The sequence below is a fragment of the Dermacentor variabilis genome, chromosome 2, assembly GCF_050947875.1.
Source record: "Dermacentor variabilis isolate Ectoservices chromosome 2, ASM5094787v1, whole genome shotgun sequence".
Taxonomy (NCBI): domain Eukaryota; kingdom Metazoa; phylum Arthropoda; class Arachnida; order Ixodida; family Ixodidae; genus Dermacentor; species Dermacentor variabilis.
The window spans coordinates 2721361-2735262 of NC_134569.1; the positions used below are offsets into that span (position 1 = coordinate 2721361).

Sequence of the window (13902 nt, forward strand, 5' to 3'; positions counted from 1 at the left end):
ATACTTAATATCAGTCACTGTCTGGTAGACTAACATATTAACAAAATAACAAAACATTCGTTAGGCCGATCCTCGAATACGGAAACACTGTATGGTTTCCTCATACCCAAACTAACATAAAGAAAATAGAAACAATACAAAGGAAGGCCATTCGATTTATCCATAACAAATTTAGACGTGAAGACTCTCCCTCTAACCTTCTAGCAATTTCTGGGCTCGTTACGCTCGAAGCACGAGCGAAACAGGCACGTTTGAAATTTCTTTATCAACTTCTGCATAATTATTTCAAAATTGACATTTCAACTTACATTTCTTATTCACAAACACGACCTACCAGGCACAAACACACAAACACCTTAGTAGAATATAAATGTAATAATAATGTTTTTAAATATTCCTTTTTTCCGGTTGCCATCCATGAATGGAATATGTTATCGCCTCTCACCACTAACACAGAGTCACTGTCTCAGTTTGAATTAAAAATTGAAAAAATTGTTTAGCAGGTTAAACTTGCTAGTGCTATTATCGATCGTGCAAACCACCCTGTACTTGTGCCCTGTTTATGTAGTCGGGTATGCAGCGTAGAATACCGCAATTGCCATTTCTTATTTTTTGAAAGTTCGCATGTACTTGTGTCTGGTGTATACATGTTGTAGTGAAAATTGTTTATATATATATATATATATATATATATATATATATATATATATATATATATATATATATATATATATATATATATAGTGCCCTCCTGCTATGGTCTCAGTGCAGTATTGTAAATAAATAAAATAAATCAATATCTGTAGCAGTATGTTCTAGTGTATGTTGTCATGCACAATTCCTCTCCTGAAATAGCTGATGCAGCATCGGCATGTGTCTTGCATTAACCTATGCACCATGTGCTATGCACCATTTTACTTTTCTTGATGTTTTTAACCTTCAATGCTTGTAGAGCAGAGTGGCTTCTCTCTTGAATGCAAGCTTTCTCATTTTCCATATTCCTAGTCTCGTTGATGATTGCTCTTCTTCCTCGGTAGCCTGGGTCTTTGCGCAAGCTACACTGAAGTGATTGATTGCAGAATCTGGTTTTGCTGCCCCACTTGGTTGTGTTAACCGTGTTACGTTTCTCGGATGTGGGGGCCTGGTCAGTTGCATTGATAAGCAGTCTCTCGAGGTAAGCATTTGCTCCTGCAGTCCTCACAGCGACATAGACTCCCAGTATACACACACCGTAATTTCTGCTCCCCGTTCGTTCTGTCCTGCTGCAGCCATGGGCAAATTGTGCTTGTGGCCTACCTCGGCCATGATTTGCTCAAAACGGAGACCAGCATGTGCGCTTACATGGTTCGAAGTGTATGAAGTTAATAGCCTTATGGGTGGAAAGGCCCGCAAGAATGGCTGCCGAAGGCGATGCCCACAAAAGTGACTAGTCCACATTGAGACAAAGTGGGATACAAAGTGTGAGCCACACATTAGCGGCCCTCGAAAGAAAATAAATGTGCAGGTTGGAAAGGACTTAACGCTAAAATGGCGGGTAGTCCATGCCGCTGTGTTGGTTGCGGCAGCAGATGCCTGCGTCACCTGATTGCTTCGCAATGGACGTTGCTCATCTTCAACGGCAACTGTTCGTTCAAACAGGTGCGAGGCTCTGTCCAATCTGTTTGTACCGCTGGTTGTTGCTCGTTACCAGACCACCACAGGCGACAAAGGCAAGCATTATGCCTGTAAGATGGCTCGTAGCCAATGTATTATGTATTGTCTGAACCTCATGCTGTGACTGATTGCTGTTTAATTTTGCTGTTATGTCACTTGGTTACTGTCGCAGTGTTCTGTTTTTCGAATATTGTGGCCTGGTCGGTTGCACTGGGAAGCAGTCTCTCGAAGTAAGCATTTGCTCCTGCAGTCTGCACAGCGACATAGACTCCCAATTTACACACACCGTGATTCGTTCTCCCCGTTCATCCTTTCTTGCTGCAGCCGTGGGCTAATTGTACCTCTGACCTTTTCGGCCGCGATTAGGCACTAATGGAGACCAGTATACGTGCTTACATGGTCGGACGTGTATGAAGTTGGGTGGAAAGGCCATAAAAAGTGGCTGATACTCCTGCGGGACCCGCCGTGGTTGCTCAGTGGTCATGGTGTTAGACTGCTGAGCACGAGGTCGCGGGATCGGACCCCGGCCACGGCGGCCGCATTTCGATGGGGGCGAAATGCGAAAACACCCGTGTACTTAGACTTAGGTGCACGTTAAAGAACCCCAGGTGGTCGAAATTTTCGGAGTCCTCCACTACGGCGTGCATAATCAGAAAGTGGTTTTGTCACGCAAAACACCATAATTCAATTTTTAATTTAACTCCTGCGGGGACGGTAGAGTATCCGTCTCCAGTGCAAGAGGACCGTGATTCAAATCCCGGTGCCGCGCAATTCTCCACCGGGAAATACAAAAAAAAAAACCGTGTGTTGAGAAAATTGCACAAACAGGCCTGGAGTGCGGCCTGATCCCGGTGACCAGAACCGGTAACGCACTCTCTCACCAGAGCAGGATTGGCCACCCTGGTGCAGTACTTGGCCACAACCTCCTATATGAATACAACAATCAAACCCCGGCCCTCAGTCCCCAGCAGCCGCGAAGCAACTGACCACGGCGGCGGTCAGATCTGTAACGCTGCAGAGGGTGCTAAGAATACCTGGCTCCGGACAGGCCGCCATTGGAATCTGAACCTGGCAACGTTTAACGTTAGAACGCTATCTAGTGAGGCGAGTCTAGCAGTGTTATTGGAGGAATTAGAGGGTAGTAAATGGGATATAATAGGGCTCAGTGAGGTTAGGAGGACAAAAGAAGCATATACAGTGCTAAAAAGCGGGCATGTACTGTGTTACCGGGGCTTAGCGGAGAGACGAGAACTAGGAGTCGGATTCCTGATTAATAAGGAAATAGCTGGTAACATACAGGAATTCTATAGCATTAACGAGAGGGTGGCAGGTCTTGTTGTGAAACTTAATAAGAGGTACAAATTGAAGGTGGTACAAGTCTATGCCCCTACATGCAGTCATGATGACCAGAAAGTCGAAAGCTTTTATGAAGACGTGGAATCGGCGATGGGTAAAGTCAAAACAAAATACACTATACTGATGGGCGACTTCAATGCCAGGGTAGGCAAGAAGCAGGCTGGAGACAAGTCAGTGGGGGAATATGGCATAGGCTCTAGGAATAGCAGAGGAGAATTATTAGTAGAGTTTGCAGAACAGAATAATATGCGGATAATGAATACCTTTTTCCGCAAGCGGGTTAGCCGAAAGTGGACGTGGAGGAGCCTGAATGGTGAGACTAGAAATGAAATCGACTTCATACTCTGCGCGAACCCTGGCATCATACAAAATGTAGACGTGCTCGGCAAGGTACGCTGCAGTGACCATAGGATGGTAAGAACTCGAATTAGCCTAGACTTGAGGAGGGAACGGAAGAAACTGGTACACAAGAAGCCAATCAATGAGTTAGCGGTAAGAGGGAAACTAGAGGAATTCCGGATCAAGCTACAGAACAGGTATTCGGCTTTAACTCAGGAAGACGACCTTAGTGTTTAGGTAACGTTACATAATGGACACTATTGGAGGGACTCCAATCCACACTGGGTAAAGCGCAATCGGCACCAGTACCAGCGGTGGTTCAATGTGTGGTTCGGAATTTACGACGCTGCAATAATCGGTCCCATCTCTTTCGATCACGCACTGACTGGACAGCGTTACGTGAACGAAATCCTTGAAGGAGTGGTGGATGAGTTTCTCAGCAAAGTCCCGCTGTTCCGTCTTCCACTTCTGTGGTATTAGTAAGACGGGGCACCCGCACCAGCAACAGCCGAGCTCGAAACTTCGCACTTAGCTGTCTGTGCTTATGCTTATGTCGCCTTTGATGCATCATATTCCTCACATCTGATATTTGGTTCACATCTGGAGCCTTGCTAAACTTCGTTTAGGTTGCATATTCAGCGAGTCACAATAATTGATCATGTAATTATGCAAGCTGCTCCTCCGAAGTATAGCATTCTAACGTTAATGGGAATGAAAAGCTACCATATATGACAAGAAATTGGATGCGGAAGATATTAATGCCAATGCTCCTTGCAGTTTTATACCAGTTTCTACTACTTTCGTGCGGAGGTCAACCGAATAGGAAATATAACATGCCTCTGTACCGGTTTGAGACCAGGCAGGATATTGCTGCAGAACCACGACAAGACCCACTTAGAATCAATGGGGTGCACACCATTCATGAATAACTTTGCTTGAAATATAAGTAAAGCTAGCTAGATCAGCAGCCTTACATGAGAATATACAACACATTTCTAAATGCACTGTACACTCAGTCAGTAACATCCATACGTTGTAGAGGACGTTACCAAATGAGCTACGGTCTTAGAATATGGCACACAAAAAAGTTTCTTGCACAATTTATCTACATTACCAGCCCCATGCATACCAGCTCACCTGGTAACCTCTGCCACATAAGTTCACGCGTATTGTGCCAGAAATGCATCTGCCCGCCAGTAATGCGGCGCATATTTCTCTTGGATCACAGTGTCAATGCTTTGTGAGTTTGCACATGTTCGTTGTATGTTTAACTTTCAATTGTATACTTTATTTTTGAAAAGAAGCAGCCAATTTAAATTAAAGTATATTTCTGCACGGTAATACTGATGAACCTTTAGAGAACATACCTATGTTTTATTACAAGATGTGTTCTAAATTTCATGGGCATCATTGTAATCTGATTTTATGTGTTTGTCAATAGTTTCACAAATTATTATTCAGTTTGTTTTCTAACCGATCAATGAAGATTTTGCCCTTTTAAGAGAGAAAATGTTTCATGTGAAAACTCGGCGACTAGGGATTACATCCCATTCGCCAAGCATAAGTGCAGAAGCTGCTTATGAAGGAAGGAATCAAATATTCCCCACATGTAAGCATTGCGAATCCCTTTAAACGTGGTCATGGGTCTACATCGTGATTTCACGCTATTGGGAAGAGTACTACCACTCTGTTCTGAAGGAATACAAGCACTCTGTTAGGGGAATAGAAACACTCGGCTTGGAGGAGTAGAAGTACTCGGTTTTTAGGAGTAGAAGCACTCGGTCTGGGGGAGCAATAGTACCCCTGTGGGGAGAGTATTAGCACTCTGTGGAAGAATACTAGCACTCCCTGTGGGGAGAGTATTAGCACTCTGCGGAAGAGTACTAGCACTCACTTGCGGTGGAGTAAGAAAACTGTCAGGAGTTGCCCTACTCTCTCAAACAGGGTCGATCTACTCTCGAAAAGAGAGTGAAATGTGGGACAAGCAGATACTCCCTGAAAGAGAGTGCCCGGAACTCTTTGTTTTTAGAGTGTACGTGCTAGCGCAGGTCCCGATGGACCTTATTAAAGTGTTTGCATCCATAGGGAGGCGCCGCTCCCGAGAAGTTCGGTGTTGGAAGCGCAATCAGTTAGTCGTCCGCACGAAACCGACGTCACAGCGTGAAGCGCTCCGAGGAATTGCAACCACCTCATGAGCGACACAAGCAACGAGAGCACTCTGCGCTGTAAAAATATTTAAAGCCCTAAGGGTGTTGTCGTACTGGTAGCACATTTACCATTAGGGCCTTACAAGGATTTATAGAGGACGACAACGGAGTTCTAACTAGATGTGCGATTACAAAAGATGTTGAAAATTATGTAATCATTCTGACAGCCTTGGCGCACAGAAATATTTGACAGGAGAGTTGATGTAACTCTCCTGTCGCCGTGATGTAAAACTCTCCTGTCGCATATTTATGTGAAACCAAGGCTGTCAAAATAATTACATGGTTTTCAACTATGTCTTTTGTCATCGCACCTCTAGTTAGAGCTGCATTGTCATCCTGCACAAATTTTTGTAAGGTCATAACGGTAAGGGTGTTACCAGTGCAACAAAAAACACGGTTAAGGGTGCAAACATTTTTATACAGTTTGCTGCACTACTGTGCTTCAGAAGGTGTGTCGCATCACGGTGACAGTAACTAGAGAGTTGTAAAGTGAAAAGAAAAGATGAGAATCCTCACTGCCTGCTCATCTTCATCAAGGAAGACGGCGATGGGAAAGAACACTGACACGGCCCATACGGCCCTCTTTTTGCGCTGTCTGCGCAGCGTCTGCGCAGGGTCTGCGCAGACAGCGGGTTTCCGTCTGCAATTTTCGTCCGCAAGCTGTCACCCTCGCGTCAGCACATCACCTAGCCTGCACCCCAGACGCTTGGGAATGCCTACTTAAGGAACAGCATTGCTCGGCTTCTTTGCAGTCAGCGGCAAATATGTTCCCGGAGCTAATCATTTCATGCCTTTCGGCAGGTGAGCCTTTTGCTCTTACTTATTTTATCATTGTAATTTTTGCCGCTGACTGCATACAAATGACTTATGATTGTGCTGCTTGCTCTAAGCCGTTACCTTTGGATGCGAAAATTTTAACATGTTCGGCTTGCCAAGAAGGTTTCCACCTTGGAAAACGATGCTCTACAGTAGTTGAAGACAGCTACGCAAAAATGAGTACAGTTAAACGTGAAACCTGGCTGTGCCAAACATGTCGACCGGAAAAAAGCACACAAGGAGACTTGACACGGAAAGCAAAAGAAGAATCGTTTGCACAGCAATTTATTACTGTAAATGAAAAACTAGACCGACTTGCATCTAACGTAGAAATACTCGCAACGAAAATACAGGAACTTCTTACATTTAAGGACTCGGTTGGAAAGATCGAGAACGCGATACAGGAAGTGCAGACTTCGATAGAATTTCTTTCCATAGAATATGACTCGGTATAGGAGACAGTCAACAAAAATCAGACTTAGGTGGCAGAATTACGTCCCATGATTGACTCGCTGTCTTCTACCGTCGAGTTCCAGTCAGACCTGATTGACAAAATAAGTGAGCAAATGAATGAAATGGAGCAGTATAGTAGGAGAAAGAATTTCGAGATCCACGGGTTTCCCAGCAAGCCAAAGGAGAACTTGCAGTTCTTCCTCAGTGATTTTGCGCAACAACTTGAGGTACCTAACTCTGAAGCAACACAAGTCTCTTCTATCCGCCGTCTACCCAGTAGGGACAATAGTGCACCAGCTATTCTTGTCCAGAGGTGCACCGTTGAAGCGAAGGAACAATGGTTTCGATCACGTAAAAACTTGCCAGGATTAGTTCAGAGTGATTTTCCACGGTTGTATTACAATGACAAGCTCACACGGGTTAATCGTGAACTGTTCTGGCTAGCTCGTCTTAAAACAAAGGAAATGTCCTTCAAGTACGTCTGGACAAGAAATGGCAAGGTGTTTGCAAGGAAAGCAGACGGCGCTCCACTCGTTCGAATTAACATACAATTGGACATTGAAAGGCTTATTTAGTCATGGGTAGTACTTTCAAGGTTTGCAATGATCTTTTAGAAGTTTGTCATTTTTTTTGTTATCCGGGTAAGGACACTTTTCATTTTACTCACGTAAACATCAGAAGCATTCGTAAGCACTGGGACCATTTAGTAGCGATTCTATCTTCTGTTCCGCTGCTTTTTGATGTCATCCAACTCACCGCCATAAATATCTCGCCAGGTCTATTTTCTAGTTTCGCGCTACCGGGCTATCAGTCATTCTCCTTTTTTCCTCCGGTCCGGAATGGTGGAGGCGTGGCTGTCTTCGTAAAAAAACACTTGGTCAGTCTCCGAACTAAAGTTGCCTTTCGACCATGCCGAAACTGTTACTCCCCGCTTATCCTATCCTCGATTTTCATTGGCCTTGCTTTCTGTATATCGTCCCCCATGTGGTAACAGGCGTCTTTTTTTGGCTGAGCTCGACTCTGCGTTATGACGTCTAGGAAGCGATGAATGTATTTGCCTCGCAGCTGCCATTAATATAGATACGTTACGTCCAACAGGAGGAATAGTTGCTGATTATTCAGATATACTATCTAAATGGCGAATTGAAATGACAATCCATGCAGCAACTCGCGAAGAATTCCTATCTCAATGTCTTGTTTCATCCTGCATTGATCATGTAAATGTTAGAGCCCATAATCTGGAAGTAAAATCTGCCATTGCACTGGTTAAGCTTTCTGACCACCACTTCGTTTGCTGTTCACTGAAACAGACTGTGAATAATTTGTTATCAGAGGCTATTAACTCTGTCAAACAAATTTGTATAATTGATCCAAGGCATTTCGATAAAGTAGTCCAGAAAATGATTGGGATAATTTTATATGTACTGTGTCACCGGAAAACATGTACCGCAGATTTGTAGCCGCGTTTGATGCTTTTAGGCAGGTGGCAACACGCGTTAACAAAATCAGGCAACGTAATCTGAAACAGGAATGGATGACCAGCGAAATCGTAGCTGCTATAAAGGAAAAATAATTGTGGACTAAGGCCAAGCGGTCGTCAAACTGCAATGACATGCGCTTAAGATATAAATGTGCCAGAAACAAGGTGAATGCAATGATCAGACTAGCGAAGCGCGATTATTTTAGAAAGAAATTTCAAGAAGCTCGATCTGACATAAAGAAAACGCGGTCCCTAATCAATAATCTTAGAGGCGGCAACATGTCAACGCCTAAACAGTGCCGTTCATCTTATTTTTCTGAAGACGACGAACCTGTGCAAAACTTATTTAATCGGTTCTTTGCAAGTGTCTCGGGATCGAGGACACGGCGACCATAGGTGTGTACTTTAACAGACAGCTTGCTAGATTCCGCATATCTTCCTTTACTATCACTTGATGAATTAAGGTTCATTGTCTTCAATCTTAAAACGAACAAATCACTCGGCTTTGACAACATCTCTGTCAGTGAAATGCAGAGAAATTTTGACGCAATTAAACATGTATTGCTATCTCTTTTAAACTTTGTTTTGGATGGTGGTGTGATTCCAGTTGATATGAAAACCGCAATTGTAATTCCGCTTCATAAGCAAGGTGCACGCAATAGTGTCGAAAATGACAGACCTATTTCAATAATTCCCTGTATAGCTCAAATATTACAAAAACATGCGGCTCTTACGGTAACACAGTTTCTACATAAGCATAGTGTATTATCATCACATCAGTATGCCTTTGTACAGGGGAAGGGTACACAAACACTGTTAGAAGCTTTCTCTGATGTTTTAAACTTGACACTAGACCGTAACGGTAGCATGTGCCCTCTTTATGGATGCCTCTAAGGCATTTGACAGTGTTACTCATGACATTTTGTTACAGAGACTGTCTTCGTGGGCCTTCGTAGGCCTTCGTGGATCATTCTTGAATTTATTAACTAACTTTCTGCAGGATAGCCGACAGTGTGTAAAGGTGGGAAATAGTTTAAGTGTTTTTACTTGCATTCATTCTGGAGTCCCTCAGGGCTCTATATTAAGCCCCTGCTTTTTAACATTTATGTGAATGATTTGTCCAATGTAGTAGGTAAATATATATATATCAATATGCCGATGATACTGTTCTTGTATCCTGTGCAACTAATTACTCTGATGCAATCAGCTCCTTACAAAATGAGGCAACTAAAGCTATGGACTGGTTTGTGGCTAATTTAATAAGCATCAACCCTTCTAAAACGCGACTTGTCTGTTTCCATAGCCCCATGAAAAAAAATGCTGCCTACGACATCATTATTCTTACACACATCTGGCTGGTATGAATGAACATGTCAACCTGTTCAAAATGCATCTTCTGTTAAGTATCTTGGGTTGCTTTTTGACCGTGATCTTTTATGGAACTCGCAATTATCCCACCTGTGTAAAAGGCTGCGCGCGGTCTCCTGTGTATTATACAATATGCGATGTCTTATGCCGATCTCCGTTCGAAAAATTATTATCCATGCGTTAGTCTACAGTGTACTACGTTGTGGCTTGACTGTGTATGGCCATTGTACTCTTAGGTGGAGCTCAAGAATTAATTCAATTTTGCGTTCACTGCTGTCAACAGTGGCTTACGATTTGTGTCCAAAGCAAGATGCAGACGTCTTTAGGTTGTTGAATTTGCCTAACTTCACTTCCCTGATTGTCGAAAGTGGTGTAATAAACACTTCTGAAATAATGATTTTAAAACACGATATACGCCTGTCCGCTCCTTAACACCGAAAGAACCCTACGTCATCCCCAATACTGTGACAAAGCACTGAAGGAGAACGCGGCGATATTATTTATTTATTTATTTATTTATTATACATACTTTCAAGGCCCTAAGGCACTACAGAAAGGAGTGGTACATACAAAGCAATGTAATATGCAGACAATGGTATGCAGGCAACGTTAAGCGATAGCGTGGTAGACTGCTGTTTTGAATGAAGTTACATCTGTGATCTGAATGATGGAAGCAGGAAGGTGGTTCCAGTCGACACTTGTGCGGGGTAAAAAAGAATCATGATACTTGTTCGTTCGGGAGGATGGGACGGCAACTTTATATCTGTGGTCTGAACGGGATGAAGTGTAGGAAGGTGGGGTGATAAGTTGATTCTTGAGCACCTGGTTTGAGTGATAAACCTTGTGAAATAGGCAAAGACGAGCACATTTGCGGCGTAAAGAAAGATCTGGCAGATTGAGGGTTATTTTCATACATGTAACACTGGAATGGCGGGAATAGTTAGATAAAATAAAGCGAGCTGCTCGATTTTGAATTGCTTCAAGCGTTACGGTTAGTGATGCTTGATTGTTATCCCAAATGGCAGATGCGTATTCAAGTTTTGAGCGAACTAGGGTTTTGTAGAGCGTTAGTTTTACCGAAGTAGGAACGGTAGAAAAGTTACGACGAAGATATCCTAACATACGATTAGCATTAGCAGTAATATAATTAGTATGCAAATTCCATGAAAGATCATTAGTTATGTGAAGGCCAAGATATTTGTGAGCGTTAACGGATGCTAATGAAGTGTCATTCAGTACATATCGACACTGATTGCTATTGCTGCTTTTACGTGATATGCGCATTGATTTAAACTTGTTAGCGTTAAGTTTCATGAGCCATTTTTTAGACCAGAGTGATATATTGTGAAGATCTCCTTGCAGTTTATCTGAATCATCAGGGTTAGTAATCTTTCGGTATATTACGCAATCGTCTGCGAACAAATTAATTGATGATGACTCTACACAGTTAGGGAGATCATTAATATAAATCAAGAAGAGTAGAGGCCCCAAGACGGAACCTTGTGGCACTCCGGATGTAACTGTTAACAATGCAGATGAAGAGTTATTGGTTGTGACATACTGAGTTCGATTAGAAAGGAACTGTTTAATCCAAGACAACACATTTGGGTCAATATTAAGCTGATTAAGTTTATGGATAAGTAGGTTATGACATACGGTATCGAAAGCTTTGGCAAAATCTAAAAAAATACAGTCAACATCGAATCCTTGATCTAAGGCGGCAAACAAATCGTTAGTGAAGCAAAGAAGTTGAGTATCGCATGAAAAAGTGTTTCTAAAACCGTGTTGAGATGGATGGAAGAACGAGTTGCTTTCCAGGAAATCGATGAGGTGAGAATAGATTACGTGTTCTAAGAGTTTGCATGGAATGCTGGTTAATGAGATGGGTCGGTAGTTCTCGGGACATAATGCGTTACCTGATTTATGGACTGGAACCACCCTCGCCGTTTTCCAGTCTGAAGGAAGCGATGAGCACTGTACTGACTGAGTACAGTTTAGATAGAATAATAGATGAAAATAATGCAGTACATTTTAACATTTTTGAATTAATAAGGTCAGGACCTGCAGAAGCTGAGATCTTTTGATTATCAATCAAACGGTTAATACCAACCCAATCAAATAATATGGGATCCATAGCACAGAACAAGGAATCAGGAATATTTGGTAAATCGGCAAAGTTATCATCACAAAAGAATGAGGTAAACACTTCATTTAACACAGTGCAACACTCGTTTTCGTCAACATCACTGCCATCTACATGAACTAAATGAATGGAGTCAGCTTTCTTGTCGCCAACAATACTCCAGAATTTACGTGGGTTAGTTAGTAAGAGGGATGGCAATGTGACATTAAAATAGGTTTTTTTGGCATTGCTAGCCGCATAAATGTACTCGGCTTCTGCACGATGGTAAGCATCCCAGCGATCGGCAAAATTGGTTTCTTTGGCACGACGGAAGATACGTTTCTTTCTGTTGCGAAGTCGCTTAAGGTAATTATTGAACCAAGGTGAGCGTGAGTCATAAGGAATCTGCCTTCGAGGTACATATCGGTTAATTAAATCGAGCAATTTATTTTTGTAGAGCTGCCAGTTTTCTTCGACAGATCGTTCATCGAATTTGATAAGGCAGTTGCTGGTAAACGTTTCCAGTTCACTGGTCATTGAGGGTATGTCAGCGCGGTTATAGTCAACAATAATTTTAGATCGTCTCTTGGTAGATACATGCATTTTCAACGTGAAGTTAATAATGGAGTGATCACTTACACCTTGGAGGTAAGTTAGTTTACAAACAAGGTCAGGCACAGTGGTGAAAATAAGGTCCAGGATGTTAGATGACGTAGAAGTTTTACGGGTGGGTTCATGTACTAACTGTGACAAGTTAAAGTCTGAACAGATATTCAGAAATTGTGCGTCCTCGGATGAGCTTTTTGCCAGGGTATGGAACCCGAAATCACTTCTCCACAAAATATTAGGAAAATTGAAGTCCCCCAGAATAAACAAAGGTGACGTAGAGTACCGAACAGTTAGATTGTTGAGAACATCATGTAAATCATCGCAGAAAGATTTAGGTGCTGTTGGGGGTCTATAGCAAGCGCAAAAAATGCAGTCACGATTATCAATAACAACACGTACGCACACAAGTTCTAAAGCAGACACTACTGGAACATTAGATGAAGAAAGTTGGTCATTCACAGCAATTAAAACACCCCCGCCAGCACGAACATCACGGTCGTACCGGTAGATCTTGTAGCTTTTTTCACATTCGGAAATCTCAGCGTTTCTTATTCTTGCCGAAAGCCAGGTTTCTGAAAGTACAACTATGTCAGCTGAGCATGCGTCAATGCGAGATGATAAAGTTTTTCGTTTATTGAGAATACTGCGTGCATTGGTGAAAAAGATTGAAGCACCATTTGGAGATAGGGGAGATAGCTACGCCGATCTGTCATGCGCTGGGTTAGCAGGTGCTTTGCGAGTGGAAGTTGCACGCGCCTCTCCAGGGGATACCAGTTCACAAACAGTGTCAGTTACAGCGCTGTATATGTAGGCTTTATTGTTAATGACTAGTTTATTAAAACGAAGTGAAAAAGGCTGGCCGCTAGACTTGCCGAATTCGAGAAGTTTTTTTCGTGTCAATCGCGTTGCCCTGCAGAAATCTTCGCTAATGGAAACACCTGTACTTTTCAATTTAGATTTCTGTGAGAGAATACTTTCCTTGGTTTTGAAGGAAGAAAACTTCACGATGATTGGGCGTGTCTTATTTGCAACATAAGCACCCAACCTATGTGCTCTCTCCACCATGCCATCTGTAATACGCAAATTTAAATGGCGTGAGAGAAGCTCACAGATATGCTCTTCCGATTGTGTCCAAGTCTCGGAAACGCCGTCCGGGATGCCAAAAAACAGTAAATTATGTCGCCGTGACCTATCCTCTAGATCATCAAGACGCGAGGCCAACGCAATACTTTCAGACTTAACGGCCTGGGCAACAGAACTACTGATATCTGCTGTAGGTAGCGCTGTTTCAAGACATTCGACAGTAGATTCAAGATTTGCCAATCTGCATGCAAGATCTGCGACTGTATGTGAAAGTTCCTCTTGGTTTTCTTTTAGCTCAGCAAATGCATGCATCACCTCTGAGTGGCGACTGTCGATTTTCGTTGAAAGGGCTCCTATGGCGTCAAGCAATTCTTTGTGCGATTTGCTATAGTCAGCGTTTGGCGGACCGGGATTTT

General features: G+C 42.7%; 1 protein-coding gene across 8 annotated transcripts in view; it reads right to left on the minus strand.

Annotated features, from left to right (window-relative positions):
* Positions 1 to 13902, minus strand: part of LOC142571288 (parathyroid hormone/parathyroid hormone-related peptide receptor-like) — a 1032566-nt gene that overhangs the window by 799759 nt on the left and 218905 nt on the right. The gene's annotated exons all lie outside the window — the stretch shown is intronic.